This window comes from Stegodyphus dumicola, chromosome X2 (genome assembly GCF_044657685.1).
Source record: "Stegodyphus dumicola isolate Sdum_Otavi_A_Nest chromosome X2, ASM4465768v1".
NCBI classification, from domain to species: domain Eukaryota; kingdom Metazoa; phylum Arthropoda; class Arachnida; order Araneae; family Eresidae; genus Stegodyphus; species Stegodyphus dumicola.
Window position 1 is genome coordinate 65,189,312 of NC_140781.1, and position 13,675 is coordinate 65,202,986.

General features: G+C 31.5%; 1 pseudogene across 2 annotated transcripts in view; it reads left to right on the forward strand.

The window, feature by feature from the left end:
* LOC118185872 (neuropeptide CCHamide-1 receptor pseudogene) overlaps window positions 1-13,675 on the forward strand; it is a 127,401-nt pseudogene that overhangs the window by 41,149 nt on the left and 72,577 nt on the right. The gene's annotated exons all lie outside the window — the stretch shown is intronic.

The following is a 13,675-nucleotide window of genomic DNA, read 5'->3' on the forward strand; positions in this document are numbered from 1 at the left end:
AATTTCAATTCTATTCTGAGAAAGCAATTTCTCTTTTAAGTTTGAATACTTGAGAACTTGAACATAATCTCGCAACTATGTACGTCTGTAGAACAGCAAATCAATGTGAGATAAAAGCTGTGATTTAGTTGTACTCTTTAAAGATTAATTTCAAGACAAACTGTAGTAAATCAGCTAAATAATATGATAAAATAATCAGTTATATAATGTGATAAAATAATATAAACCAAAATCAACAATTATAGAATATTAAATACGAAAGTGGCTTGTTTACAGATTTTCGCATGAGTATGTAAAATAAACCAAGAAACTTACATGAAAATGATTTAAGAACGTTTCACGAATTTTTTAAATCTACTTTTTTTAATGCATGTAAGGTATATTTAATACAATTAAGCAACAATGGTAGTAGTAATGATCAATACAATATAATTTACAAATGAAAGTACACGTATATCAAACACGAATTTTTATTGAAATTCGACTGTTGCAATAGGCAATTATATTTTAGCTTATTTGTACTGGTGTGTAAGTCATTCAGTTTTGTAAACATTTATCTTTATATACATGCCAATATATTGCAAGTGTGTATTTTAATGATACGTTTTATATACTTTCATTCTCTCAATACTGAATCACAACCTTATGCAAATAAACCAGATTGTTATGGTAGCCAGATTGCCAGAGGCACACTTCTTTGCACAAGCGATTTGCAAATTGCTCACCCATAGCAGTAATGAATAAAAACTACCAGGAGAAGGTGTCATACTCGAAGCAATAATTGAGTAAAAAAATACCAGAAGAAGGAGCAGCAAAAAATGGCTAATATGAAATTTTATACCTGAGCTCTTAAATAACTTCCTATACTTTATTGATAATGGCTTAAAATAGTTACAGTTAATGGTAAACATAATTATAATTAATGGTTTATGATATTCCCAAAGCATGGTGTAATGTAGACTGAGTTCATATTTAACGCGCTCCCAATTCATGGTTCAATTTATTCCTTATTTATGGTTCAACATTCTCCATTCATTGTTCAAGGTATTACCAGTTCATGGTGCAACATATTACAAAAAAAGCGTTCAGACAAAGCACCAAATAATGGATCAGTGTCTCACCATCTTTTGGTCGCAATGAATTATGGTACTTCTTCAGTACCATAATCTCGAAATCTTGAACCAAAATGTTTAGCAGTGTAGTTACCTTATTAGCTTTAGTTTAATCTTAAGCTGAAACAAAATAACACTTCAGCAACTGATAGTCATTTGCATATTATCTTCAAAATCTCACCGTGAGCATATATTTATATTATACATGTGCGAGAAAATTCTTTATTTCCAAATCGAGCCTGGCATTAAATATGAACATTTAACTGAATTTTTTTTCCCTTCTATCATTCTCATTTATATATATATATATATATTTCATAATGCATAAGAAGTGGTTCTTTTCTAGAGATTTCCTATATTATGGGAAGAAGAATAGCCCACGCAATTGTACTAAAAAGTTTTCCGTAAATATCTGAGTATATTCTTTCTTTATGAGACAAGCCGAGCAACAAAAGAACTTTCCTCTGATAGCTTATTTTTGCTGATTTACAATGACAACATCCTTTTAAATGCAAATATAGTCTTCTAAAAATAGAAATATTTCTTACATATCTTCTACGTATTTCGGAAGACCATTTCTTTTTACAAAGACGTCCAAAAGTGTTGGTTTCCTAGAATTTTCCGATTTATTTGTTGACATCCCCCCCCGCAAGCAATTAAATTTGAATACTGCAAGAAGCAAAACAAAATTTTCTTTTTTAAATTTTTGCGAAAATTTTGAGGAGGAAAGGGAAATTTTTCTTATTATAAACGTACATTTGCAGTTCAAAATGAGCGTAACATAACTTTCACGTGCTTGTAATTTGCAGATATTGAAACTTCAGTGTTCGGAACTTTTCAGTTTCAACTTCAAAATTGGTAAACTGCACTCTGGAAATCTCAGTTCCTAACAGTTGATTGAAATATTTGTAGGGATTTTCAAACTAGAACTATATAAAAATAAGCGAAAAATCATATAAAATTTTTTAGAATTTTAATGTTTACGAATAGTTTTAATATAATTTTTTATTATATTATTTAACTAGTTTTTATTATAAATAATATTATATTAGAACTCTCCCAGGGCGATATAGTGATTTGCAGAGGCTGTCTGCGGGCCTGAAGTTAGGGTTGCGGGTTCGACTCTCGCGTAAGGAAAGGCTGTATATGTGAGGTCTTCCTCGTTTCTAGCCAGTGTAGTATCGGTGTAGTCCCTACAGCCGAGCCGAGGGTGAAGCAAGTAAGGCAATTACCTCAGATGATCACTAGAAGGAGAGCCAAACTGGATACTCGAATTTGAAAATTATGTTAATAATGTTTTAATCGCTTGCCTACTTGAATAGTGCCCAGTTTCTGTTAAGTCGTAAATTGCGAAAGTGAAACCAAAAGGGGACCAGCAGTCATTTTAGTTGAATTTAAAGGGGATATTTTCCAGGAGAAGAAAATTTTTTAAACAAATATATTTTCAGGTTTCTATGGATATCAGGCAAAAAAAAAGGTTATTACATCAGATATTAAGATCTTAGGAAAATTTAGATTAAGTTTAATTACTGGAAAATGAAATAAGTAAATATTCCAAGTTTTAAATGAAAACTTCTTTTAACTGAACTTCTTTGAATGAAACTTTAAATGAAACATTTACTCCCCTTTCATTGCAAAAATTTAAATATATTAAATATTATAATTATTATATAATGAAAGAAATTAAATATATTAGTATTCTATTATTAATATTAATTTCATGAAAACTTACTTTCTTTTATTTTTTAAATTCAAAAATTTAATGCTGTTCTGTATGTTAAATTTGTAGTTACAAAAAGTAATATTTTTTTCGCTAATGAGCACTTGGAAAACGTAGACATTGCTTTAATTTTACCCAAATCGAAGCAATGTTGCAATAATCCAGCCGCAAAAAATTTTAATGCAACATTTTCCTCGAAACATATTCCCGTTTAGCTCTCTTCAGGAAAATTTATATAAAATACATTATGAATAATGTACAGAAGAAATTCTTTGCATTTGCTTGAAATACTTTTACCATTTCATTCATTTAAAACTGGCAGTTAAGCTTCACTTAGTGCATGACTGAAAAGGCGTATGGGTGAATTTGATTTTATACAGCATTCTAACACACTCAATTCATTTGGTAACATTAAGCATGGATTAGATTACACTTGACTCCCTTACATACCAAAAATAATATCACAAAATTTAAATCTGAAAGAAACTCCATATCCAGGGGTACAATTCTCGATACCTTCATCTTGATGAAGATAGTTTAGACTTGGAGTAAAGTTGATATTTCTCAACAGGAATATTTATTACATTCTCGTTAATGCATAATAGTTCTCCAGTACATTAGCAGAGCATAATGGTAGTTAAATGCATGTTACCTAAATAAGTGTAATATATTGTTACCATTATGCTCGTAAAAAGTCTGCAAATAATTAAGTATTATAATTAGATAAAAACAAAAGATTCGAGTAACAAGCCTCATATATGCAATAAACTTAAATATTATGGTTTTTAGCATTAAATGCTGAACCTTAGTTTCTATATATATAAACTTTAGTTTCTACATAACTTGCCATTTTTTCCTCCATGTGAAATGTAAACCGAATAAGATTTCTTTAAAAAGTCTTCCACGGAGGCATTCTCCCTCCAGATTCAGACAGCTTTTGTCTGCTTGCATGTCTGACAGTTAGCTAAACAACCAGGAAAATGAAAACTGCATTATATTGAGCTCCAAAGTGTCAATTTTTCTACCATTCTAAATCTTGCAATAGGAAAGGGAATGTCACATTTGCTGTTAAAACATTACAGTATTTGAATTCATGTACTCCAGACAGAGATGTTTAGCCTAAAATGAATTTAGTCCCCAAATGCAACGTATAGTAAAACCTCTAAGTTATTAGCTAGGCTTTAAATCCATCATTGGAGATGTAAAGATAATATTCTTTGGTATAGCTTAATTACTTGGCTAAAATACTGCTGGAGAATAACTAATTCCTTTAGTCTTAAATATAGCATTAATAGAGTGCTGTTGTTTATCCTCAAGTAAACTGAAATGTGAATATAAATTTACAAATTTCGATGCAATTCAAGCAAAACTTGGAGCTGAACGTGAGAACAGAAAAGAGATCCAGTACATACAATGTATAAAGAGAAGGTAAATAATCAACACACGAGAAAACTATTGGAATTCTGTAAACAAGAAGATGTAAAAATTTCATATTTTTTTAACAAACAATAATTATGAAAATGTTATTTATGATAACTTTAACAATAAGATGGAAATTTGTTTAATTTATATGTGCTATGTTTGAAATGTTTTAAAACGTCAAAAAAGGGGTGGGAATTATTTGGTGCTCATTATTTAAAAAAACGGATTCTGCAGGAAGGAAAGGAAACGTTGTTACATTGGTCATATAAAATTTCTATCATGCAACTAGCAACTAAATTTTAAGTGGTTAATATTTAGTAAAAAGAGGTGAAACTAAATCTGATTTTTATCTCATGAGTTTATTTTAATTCTTAGATACTTTGCCTTTTAATCAAACTCCTGCGTCTTAAAAATTTATAACTTCCTTAAAGCATAAAAAAATTAATTTTCTGTTCAGCTTAAGCAGTAGTAGTTATCATTTAGCGGAAGAGAGAGACCGCACATTTAAGTTACTTTTATTGTTTCATGATCTCAGTTCTTAGACACTTTTTTCCGTGTTTATTTTACTTTAATTACATTTCATTTGACTTTAATTTCATTAATTATGTAATTTAACTTTCCTTAATTTTCACTTTTTTCACTTCATTCATTCACAATTTACTTTTATCTTAACTTCAATTACAAAATATTTTGTCATCTTGATGATGTCCAAACCCATTGCTCAGTAATAAGAAATTCTTTGTTTCAAAAATGAGTATCTAAACTTACGATTGTTTACAGGCTTAAATGTGACGCACCAACTTGATTTAAAGCGACGAGAAAAAATCCTCATATTTAAGTCGTTTTCTTGTTACACAATCAGTTTCCAAAAATTTCTTCCGTTTTCAATCAATAATTTTATTTCATTGCTTGCTTTGCTAATAAAAATAACGCACTATTTTCCTTACGCTTCTCTTGTCATTTTTAATTTCATTAAATTTAAATTATTCATTTTCCTTATCCAACGTAACTTTACTTGCTTGAGAGCGTAATACTGTTGAGAGTTTGTAGAAGAAAGTAAAATCTTGAAAATTTGTATAAAATTAATTAGGTTTAAAATCTATTATAATCAGTCTATAATCCAAAGAGTTTAAATGAATAAGTAATGTAGTTATAAATTTTGTATGATTCATTTCCATTCTTTCATTATAAAAGTATCTGTATATTGTTACATACATGAGTTAGTTAAAAAAACACAAATACTTTAAGGATGAAAGCAATATATATCACATTATACGTGCCATTATATACACATGCATAATACTTTCTTTCTTTTTTTCTTGAATAATGGTGGAAACTGAAAGCTAAGTGGTATTAAATATAAAAAAATGTCTTCAGGATGTCAATTCTCAGCAGGTTGCTCGCCTGCCTCTGTAATTTTCCATAAATCTTGTATAGGTAAGTAATCTTTTCCCTTATAAATCCTCTTACAAAGTCTTCTACAAGGTAATTAATTAGCTTTCGCGTACTTTATTAAAACAAAGCATGCTTACTTGCCGTCCTGAGAAGGGTGTGCATCCTATTTAGGACGGCAATTGTAGAGAATACAGAAATAGAAAAGAAACAAATAACCAAAATAACAAGCAACAAATTACGCAATGAAACACGCAGTCATCCTATACTTTATTAGAACAAATAGCCTGCTTACCTGCTCTTCCCCCCCCCGCAAGTAAAGGGTCTGTAGTGCTTAAGAGCTTTCTCTTTTCGGTAAAATTGTCTCAAACTCCTTCAGAGTTATTCTGGAAGAAAGTCTACGCAATTAAAATTTGGCTGTTCCCCGCTAATGATCATATGGTCAGCTGGGCATTTCTAAGCCCACTTGTTCGGTTTAATTTGTATTGCTTCAACAATCATTCAGTTCAGCCGAGATCATTTCGAATAAGTTATTGATAAGACTGGTTATAAATAACTTGTTTCTATCGAAGATCGAATTCAGGACTTGAGACTGCAAACGAGTGCTAGGAATATTAAGTGGCCTATATTAATGGTCTGAAACTGAAATTGCATGTGGACTGAATGTTCGATCTGGAAACAGCTGACCAGCCAGATTTTCTTTTAATAAAATGAAAATTTTTATCAACAAAATAAAAGATATTTTAACAAAATTTTAAATTTCACTCACAAAATATCTATCAAAAAATAGGTAAATAATAGTGATACTAATAACGCAAAAGGAAAAAAATCAAATTTATTTTTTATTTGAAATGTAAATGTATTTTCTCCCTCCTTTCTGCATGCCTTCGTGGTGTAATGGTAGCACACTCGGCGCATATTTGAGAGGTCCAGGTTCGAAACGGCGAGGGCACTTCATATTTTTCACGTTCTCTGACATCGAAAAATCCTATATGACTCTACGGTGGCGCCCGAACAAAAAGGCAATGGGCAATAATTCGTTACCACCAGGATTTGGCGATAGGGCCCCCCCCTAATTTCCAGTCGACTTTTAAAAGAGGGGAGTATATATTTTCTCTCGCCTTTCTGCGTGCCTTTGTGGTGTAACGATAGCATACTCGGTGCGTATTCAAAAGATCCAGGTTCAAGTCCCGGAGAGGCCATTACATATTTTTGCGAAATAAACTAATGACTCTACAAAGGTTGGTATCTGCAATAAATTATTGTTGTTTACAGTTTTGAATTCAAATACGTTGATAGCTAAATATTAAATTTCCAGATTGAGATTAATCTCAGATAGTTTTAATATGATACTTAGTCCTCAAATAACTCACTTTAAAGTAAACTAAAAGTAAGAAAATTACGAAACCGTTTTATGTTTTCAGGGAAAACATTCCAAATGGGACAAAACGGGAGAACAAATAATGACAACCTAGTTGCTTTCTCTTATTCATTGGATTTTTCGTCAACGCATAAATAAAAATACATATTTTTGTATGAAAACGATTATAAACTTCTTAATTTCTTAATATAGTTTGACATTTGATAGCGTTTTGATTGTGGTAAAATTTACAGCTTTGGGTAAGAATTACTAGATATCTTCATCGCGGATTGTAAAGGCTCTTCTGTTAATCGGATTCTTTTCTTTTTAATTTTCAATTGTGAAAAAATGCTTCTCACGCGGTATAAATGTATTTCCAAACAAAGCGATTATTCTCAGTACAAAAATTCGTAACAGAGCATATTTATGTTTTGAGAAGTACGAATAAGAGTTAATCAAATCTGTATCTTTGAATAAGGTTTATATCACACTGTAAATTAATTAGTTCCATTTATAGATTTTCTGGTCCTTTATTCAAGTTCATTTTTACTTAGCAATGAAAATAATTTTAACTCCCGTTTCAAATAACTAAAATCTTAAAATCTTTGCAACATCGTACTTGTAACAAATATATAATTCAAATGTCTTTTCGAGGGTGTCCGCCGATAACATCGCGGCAAAAACATCGCGGACGAAAACGTCGCGGAGAAAACAACGCAAGGCGAAAACGTTGTGCTACAAAACATCGTGGGAGAAAACATCGCAAAGAGAAAACATCGCAGATCTAAAACATCGTGCTACAAAACATCGTCGTCGAAAATAAAGCGGTTCAAAAACTTCGCAGTTTAAAAACATCGTCATCGAAAATATCGTGGTAAAAAATAAAGTATCTACAAATCATCGCATGACGACTTCGCAGACGTGCTTTTTTACAGGTTTTAATTATTGTAAATGGATATTCCCATAATGATTTGTGAGCGCAGTATGTAAAGAAGGATAATTTTTATTTTCACATATTTTATTAACTAATAAATGTTTGCTGAAAACGTAAGAAGGAAACTTAAGCATAAAAAATTAAATGCAAATTATAGATTATACTTTTCATGAAAAATTACCAGTAAAAACTTTATAAAAATGATTTATTAATGGCCTTTGTTAGTTAACTATGTCGGTTTAAAATTCTATTAAGTGCTATAAGTTGCATTAATTTTCTATGCTTAAGTTTCATTCTTATTTTCTCAGCAAAAATTTATTAGTTAATAAAAAGTATGAAAGTAAAAATTATCCTTCTTTCCATCTTGCGATCACAAATCAATGTGGGAATATCCATTTACAGTTATTAAAGCCTGAAAGAAGCATGTCTGCGATGTTATCGTCATGCGATGATTTGTAGATACTTTATTTTTTACCACGATATTTTCGACGACGATGTTTTTAAACTGCGAAGTTTTTGAACCGCTTTATTTTCGACGACGATGTTTTGTACCCCGATGTTTTAGAACTGCGATGTTTTCTCCCACGATGTTTTGTAGCACGACGTTTTCGTCTTGCGTTGTTCAAAGACTTTAGTGACTCAATCACTGGTAATCCTTTGTATTAGTATAAGAGATGTCACAGACACTGAAAGTGAAACCAATTTTCTTTGTGAGTTAGCCAATGAACTCTTAATCATCTCGTTTTTATAGTAATTCGTTTAACTCTAATTTAATGCTTTTAATGTAAGATGAATCTCTAATATAAGTATGAATCTGCTCTTATGTAAGAAAAGTTATTTTTCAAAAACAAATTAAGAATATCACTATCATATTAATGCGTTCTGATGTTATGGGAACTAGGAAGCTCTCTAGTATTTCTTCACAAGAGAAAAGGCAATAACACCGAATTTGAACTAAAGAAAGATCAGCTTATTTTTTTTCCTCTTTCTTAACAATAGATTCCTTTTCCCAGCTTACTGTACAAGGAATATAAAGGAAGAAGCTGAAGAGCAGAAAACTCCATTACTGTTATCTGGCCCCTAATCTACCAGATTTCACTTAAAAAGGAAAGGATTTACTTCATTTTATTCTTCACGTGATTACGTTCTGTTTCTTAACCTGTTTTACAAGGTTTAAAGCAAAAACAAATCGGAGTAGCTCGAGACATTATTATAATAAACAAGATTTTAATGAAATTTTTAGATCTCTAAGTGTAGCATTCTTTAGAATCTGACTTATTCTAAAACCATACATTACTTGAAGGCAAAAGAAAGGTACGAGTTTATACAATATGTTAGAAATCTGCCAAATTGTTAGTTATGATCGTCAAAACGCTTTATACAGAAGATTTTTTAATATGAATTCTAAAGAACTTCAAAACGAATGAAAACATAAAAATTTAAAGCCGAAGAAGGATGAGTTTCTTTTTGAAATTCTGCGTGACTCCATTACAAAAAACTCAGTAATTTTTCATGGATACGGCAATCATTAAAACAAATCTTTCTGTCAAATATGAGTGTCTGAGTTTCCCCATCAACTAATTAAATTTTTTAATGTAATTACATTCATGATGTCTTTTACTCAAAAGAAAACATTATTGGCTATGATACTGTATTTAAATATTAAGATAAAATAAATAATGCCTATGTTATTTAATAATGAAGTATTTAATAAAGTCAAATGTAACAGCAAAGAATTCAATCTGAACAGAACTCGTCCGTAATAGCGTTGGTATGCCTTGTAAGTTAAATAAAATGATAAATTGCTTTAAAATGTTGAACTGAAAAGTATTAAAGTCTTTAAAATGATATAATTTTGATGCAAGTTATTTCCTGTCCAGAGAAATTCAAAAATGTAAACGGAACTGTAATCACATTTTATCGTTTAGCTCCTAAACATTATTTATTTTTCTATGCTTTGCATTACTTCGTAATGACATTACTTTCATTTAGCTATGCAAGATTACTTGGGAACGGTGAACTTAATATAAACATCTGCTGGTTGTTAGAAGGTTTAAAGAATACAATTTCTAAAAAAAAAGTGGAAGTGCCGTTTTTCGAAACTTTAAAATTCGTGTACAGAACTATGTTCTTGAAATGTCCTGAATATTTTTCTGCATATTTCTTCTCTTATATTATTCAGTTAAAATGAGTTCTCTCAATCGTTTTGACGATGGATTGAAATGGGAGTCATCGGTAGATTTGATATTTTTTAATATGTAACGGAGGTCTCTCGATGGTTACAAGTGTCTAGAATAGAGATATACAGGTTACGGCACCCATTCTAAATTACGAGCACCATCATCAAGAGGTCTGGAAAAGCCATCCAAGAGTAGTCTACGATATTTGTGGAGAATCGATTCATGGTATTAAATGTATGAGTAGAAAGATGATGGCTAGAGATTTCTCTCCAAACTTCATCCTGCATCTGGAACAACAGTTTCCTGATAAACTGTATACAGATGCTTAGCATAGTAGCCTTTTATGCCCGACAACCAGTGGTATGCATTCTCTAAACAGACCACAAAAGAGAGCCCATCTTTTGCAGAGCCAGGCTCAACATTCTTAGACAGAACAAGTTTGGGATCATGTCCTCTTCACTTGCGAGTCACACTTCTGTACAGGGAGTGATTAACGACGAGTCTTCATCTGGAGAGGGTATGGGCTCGGTATCTTCCTTCAAATATAAGGAAAAACGGCCACTTTGGAGAAATTAGAATCCTCGTGTGGGGAGGCATCATGCTGAACGGCAGCGCTCCACTGCACCTTATATGTTCTTGAACTTTATATGAGGCATTTCCGAGGACCTTTTTGAAGAGCACTTTATATTTATGGACGACACTGCGAAGCCATTTAGAACTCAGATGGTTCATGATTTTTTTAGAGACAGATGATATTCGAAGTATGGTGTGACCAGCGAAGTCGCCGGACCTAAATCTTGCACAGCACGTTTTGGATGTTCTAAAAAAGAAGCCATTGCACAGCTTCAACAACCTCTAAGAAACTTCCAGACATTAAAATAACCAGCATTATAAAAGAATGGAATTTATTGCTATATAAGATCAACAGCCTCATTTACAGTAAGAATGCTTATTGTGAAGCATGTAAAGCAATGAGGGGTGGGCGCAAGTTTTACTTACCCGACCTTTCTGGAACTATGAAGTGCTCTGTTTTGGGACGTTTTATGCTTCATTTGCATATTTCAAAACATTTTGCCCCTGTTTAATGTGTACAAAATTTCAGTATAATAAACCAAGTATTTCTATAGATATGATTTTGTTCTTATAACCTTATTTTTGGGGATTGAATTAAAAGAATGCTATATTGCCTATTCCATTCAAAATATTCCTTCAATATCTTAATGAATTTACCTTTATCTGACAGTCAAACATTGTTATTTTTTATAATTTTTAAAATCTAAGAACAATATTGCGCTGATTCTCGTTGCTTTAACTCCTCCAATAATTAAACCACTAATTAGAACTTTCGTATTGATGGAACCACGGTTGGTGGAACTGATTTGTTTTTCTTATACTTTTCACAATGAAAAATTACTCAAATTTTTACATTCATTATGAACCACTTTTGTCTGGTTTCTCACCCCGTAAATTACATTTACTTAATCTTGTTTAATAATGTTTAGTATATTTTTAGCAGCTAAATTTTAGTTAATTAATTTTTATCATTTCTTGAATTTCTTTTCCACTTTTTCTTCAAAAGGAAGTTTTGTTTTTAGTATCATATAAATTATGGAGTTTGATTATCAAACTAACAGACTCGTTGCAAATTATCGCTGGGTCTGAATTTTAACAGCAGAGATTTGAGATCGTTAAAAATAACCATTTTATTAAATCAGAACTTGAACATAAAATGCACGTCTCATGCTCACAGAAACAGCTCCCACTTGTAGTAATGTAACTTAATGTAACAATCAAATTCAAAAGCTAAAACTAAGCCGAAAAGTCAAAGACTAAACAATTGATTTAAAACTAAGCCGAAGAGTCAAAGACTAAACAGTTGATTTAAAACTAAGTTGGCTCACAACTTCTCACCGGCGTAATAATTAAATGTCGACAGCAATAACGTAAAGCCGAAGAATTACAATCTTATCAGAGCTGGCTAAACCTCGTAACGTGACCTTGAGAGGCAGAAACAAGCTCTCTGTTTTAGAATCCAAAGCCTCAGCTTAAATACTTTCTAACTGATTTACAAGCTGGTTTCTAACTGATTTCTAACTGATTTACTGGCAAGGAAACGGACAGAAGAAGTGATAGTAAAGGCTGAAATCATAAAAAAACTGGTTAATGCAAAATAAAAGTAACCGTACAAAATAATTCACTTTCTTCGGTGTTTCTAGGAGATACGTAGAACAGTTTCGTATTCTGAGTTCCATTATATCATAGATACTACTGGATGTTTCGAAACCAGAAAATGTAAGAAATAAACTATGTCATTCCTCAGTTTCGAGCCACAGATTTTCTGTTTATTAGTTGGACACACTAACGACTTACCTCATGACAGCACACATATGGGAATGGAATAGTTCTCACCCACTTAAAGAACAACAATGGAAAGGCAAAGGATTCAGTCGACCAAATCCAAATGATAATTAGTTATCTTCCACCTCCCTTTAGTTCACGTGACATCGTACAGATTTTTAGCTTTTTCAAAGCCGTTAAATGTAACAAACAACTATGCCCTCCCCGAAATCTGAACCATGGATTTTCCGTTTGTTAACCACTAACATCACAAGAGTATGCAGAAGAGAATGAGATAACTTCTTACACTATAATCCAAAATATCTCTATTTGAATACATTGTATTGGTGAAACACTGTGTGAAAATTCTTGTCTGTGGAAATAAAATCTCGAAAAAGTAATAGCTTACAAGTGGTAGTGCTGAGAAGCTTCTGTAAAATTTATTACGTAATAAAATGTGTCTTAAATCTCATAACCTATGGCTGGCGTATCAAATCTTGAGGGCATATGGAAGAAGCTTTAAATTTATGCTATTTTTATTTAATGTTAAAAAATTATGATGAAACCTAAAACGAAATTATTTAAATTTTATTTATTCGACATTTTAATACATTTTTTATTAGTTTTAGTAATATTTTTATGTCAGTTATTCAAAAAATTAAGCCTACACATTTTCAATGGAGTATCGAAAGCAGCATCTCTCACATATTTTAAACATTAACTCAGTTCTTTATTTGCTTCTAAAGTATTTGTATGGAATGCTAATTTCTAACTTCCTGCCTCCAGGCTTAAACGCCCATTTATTACGTTATTATATTGGCTGTGAATATCATAACTAAATCCAAATAAATATGCAACATTCTGTTAGCTTATATTCACAATTCAGTTCTCTCCTATTACGTTAGAGGTGGTGCTGGGATTAAACTCGCTTAATAACGTAAATCTCATACTAAACTCTATGAATATACTGAATGAAAATATTAAACTTCTGCACAAGGAAATAATTTACGCATGCATTCAACAACGAATTTCAAAATAAAATTTCAGCACCACATTAATTACAGATGGCTCTAACCAAGATCCTCGTGATATCTAAGGCCTTGGGATATCTAGAGGTCTTATAGCAGAAGAACATTTTGTTCCAAATGGACAGACATTTCCAGCTTAAGCATTCATCGGGAACGGCCACAGCCTATTGGTCATTTAGTAGTCTCGTCA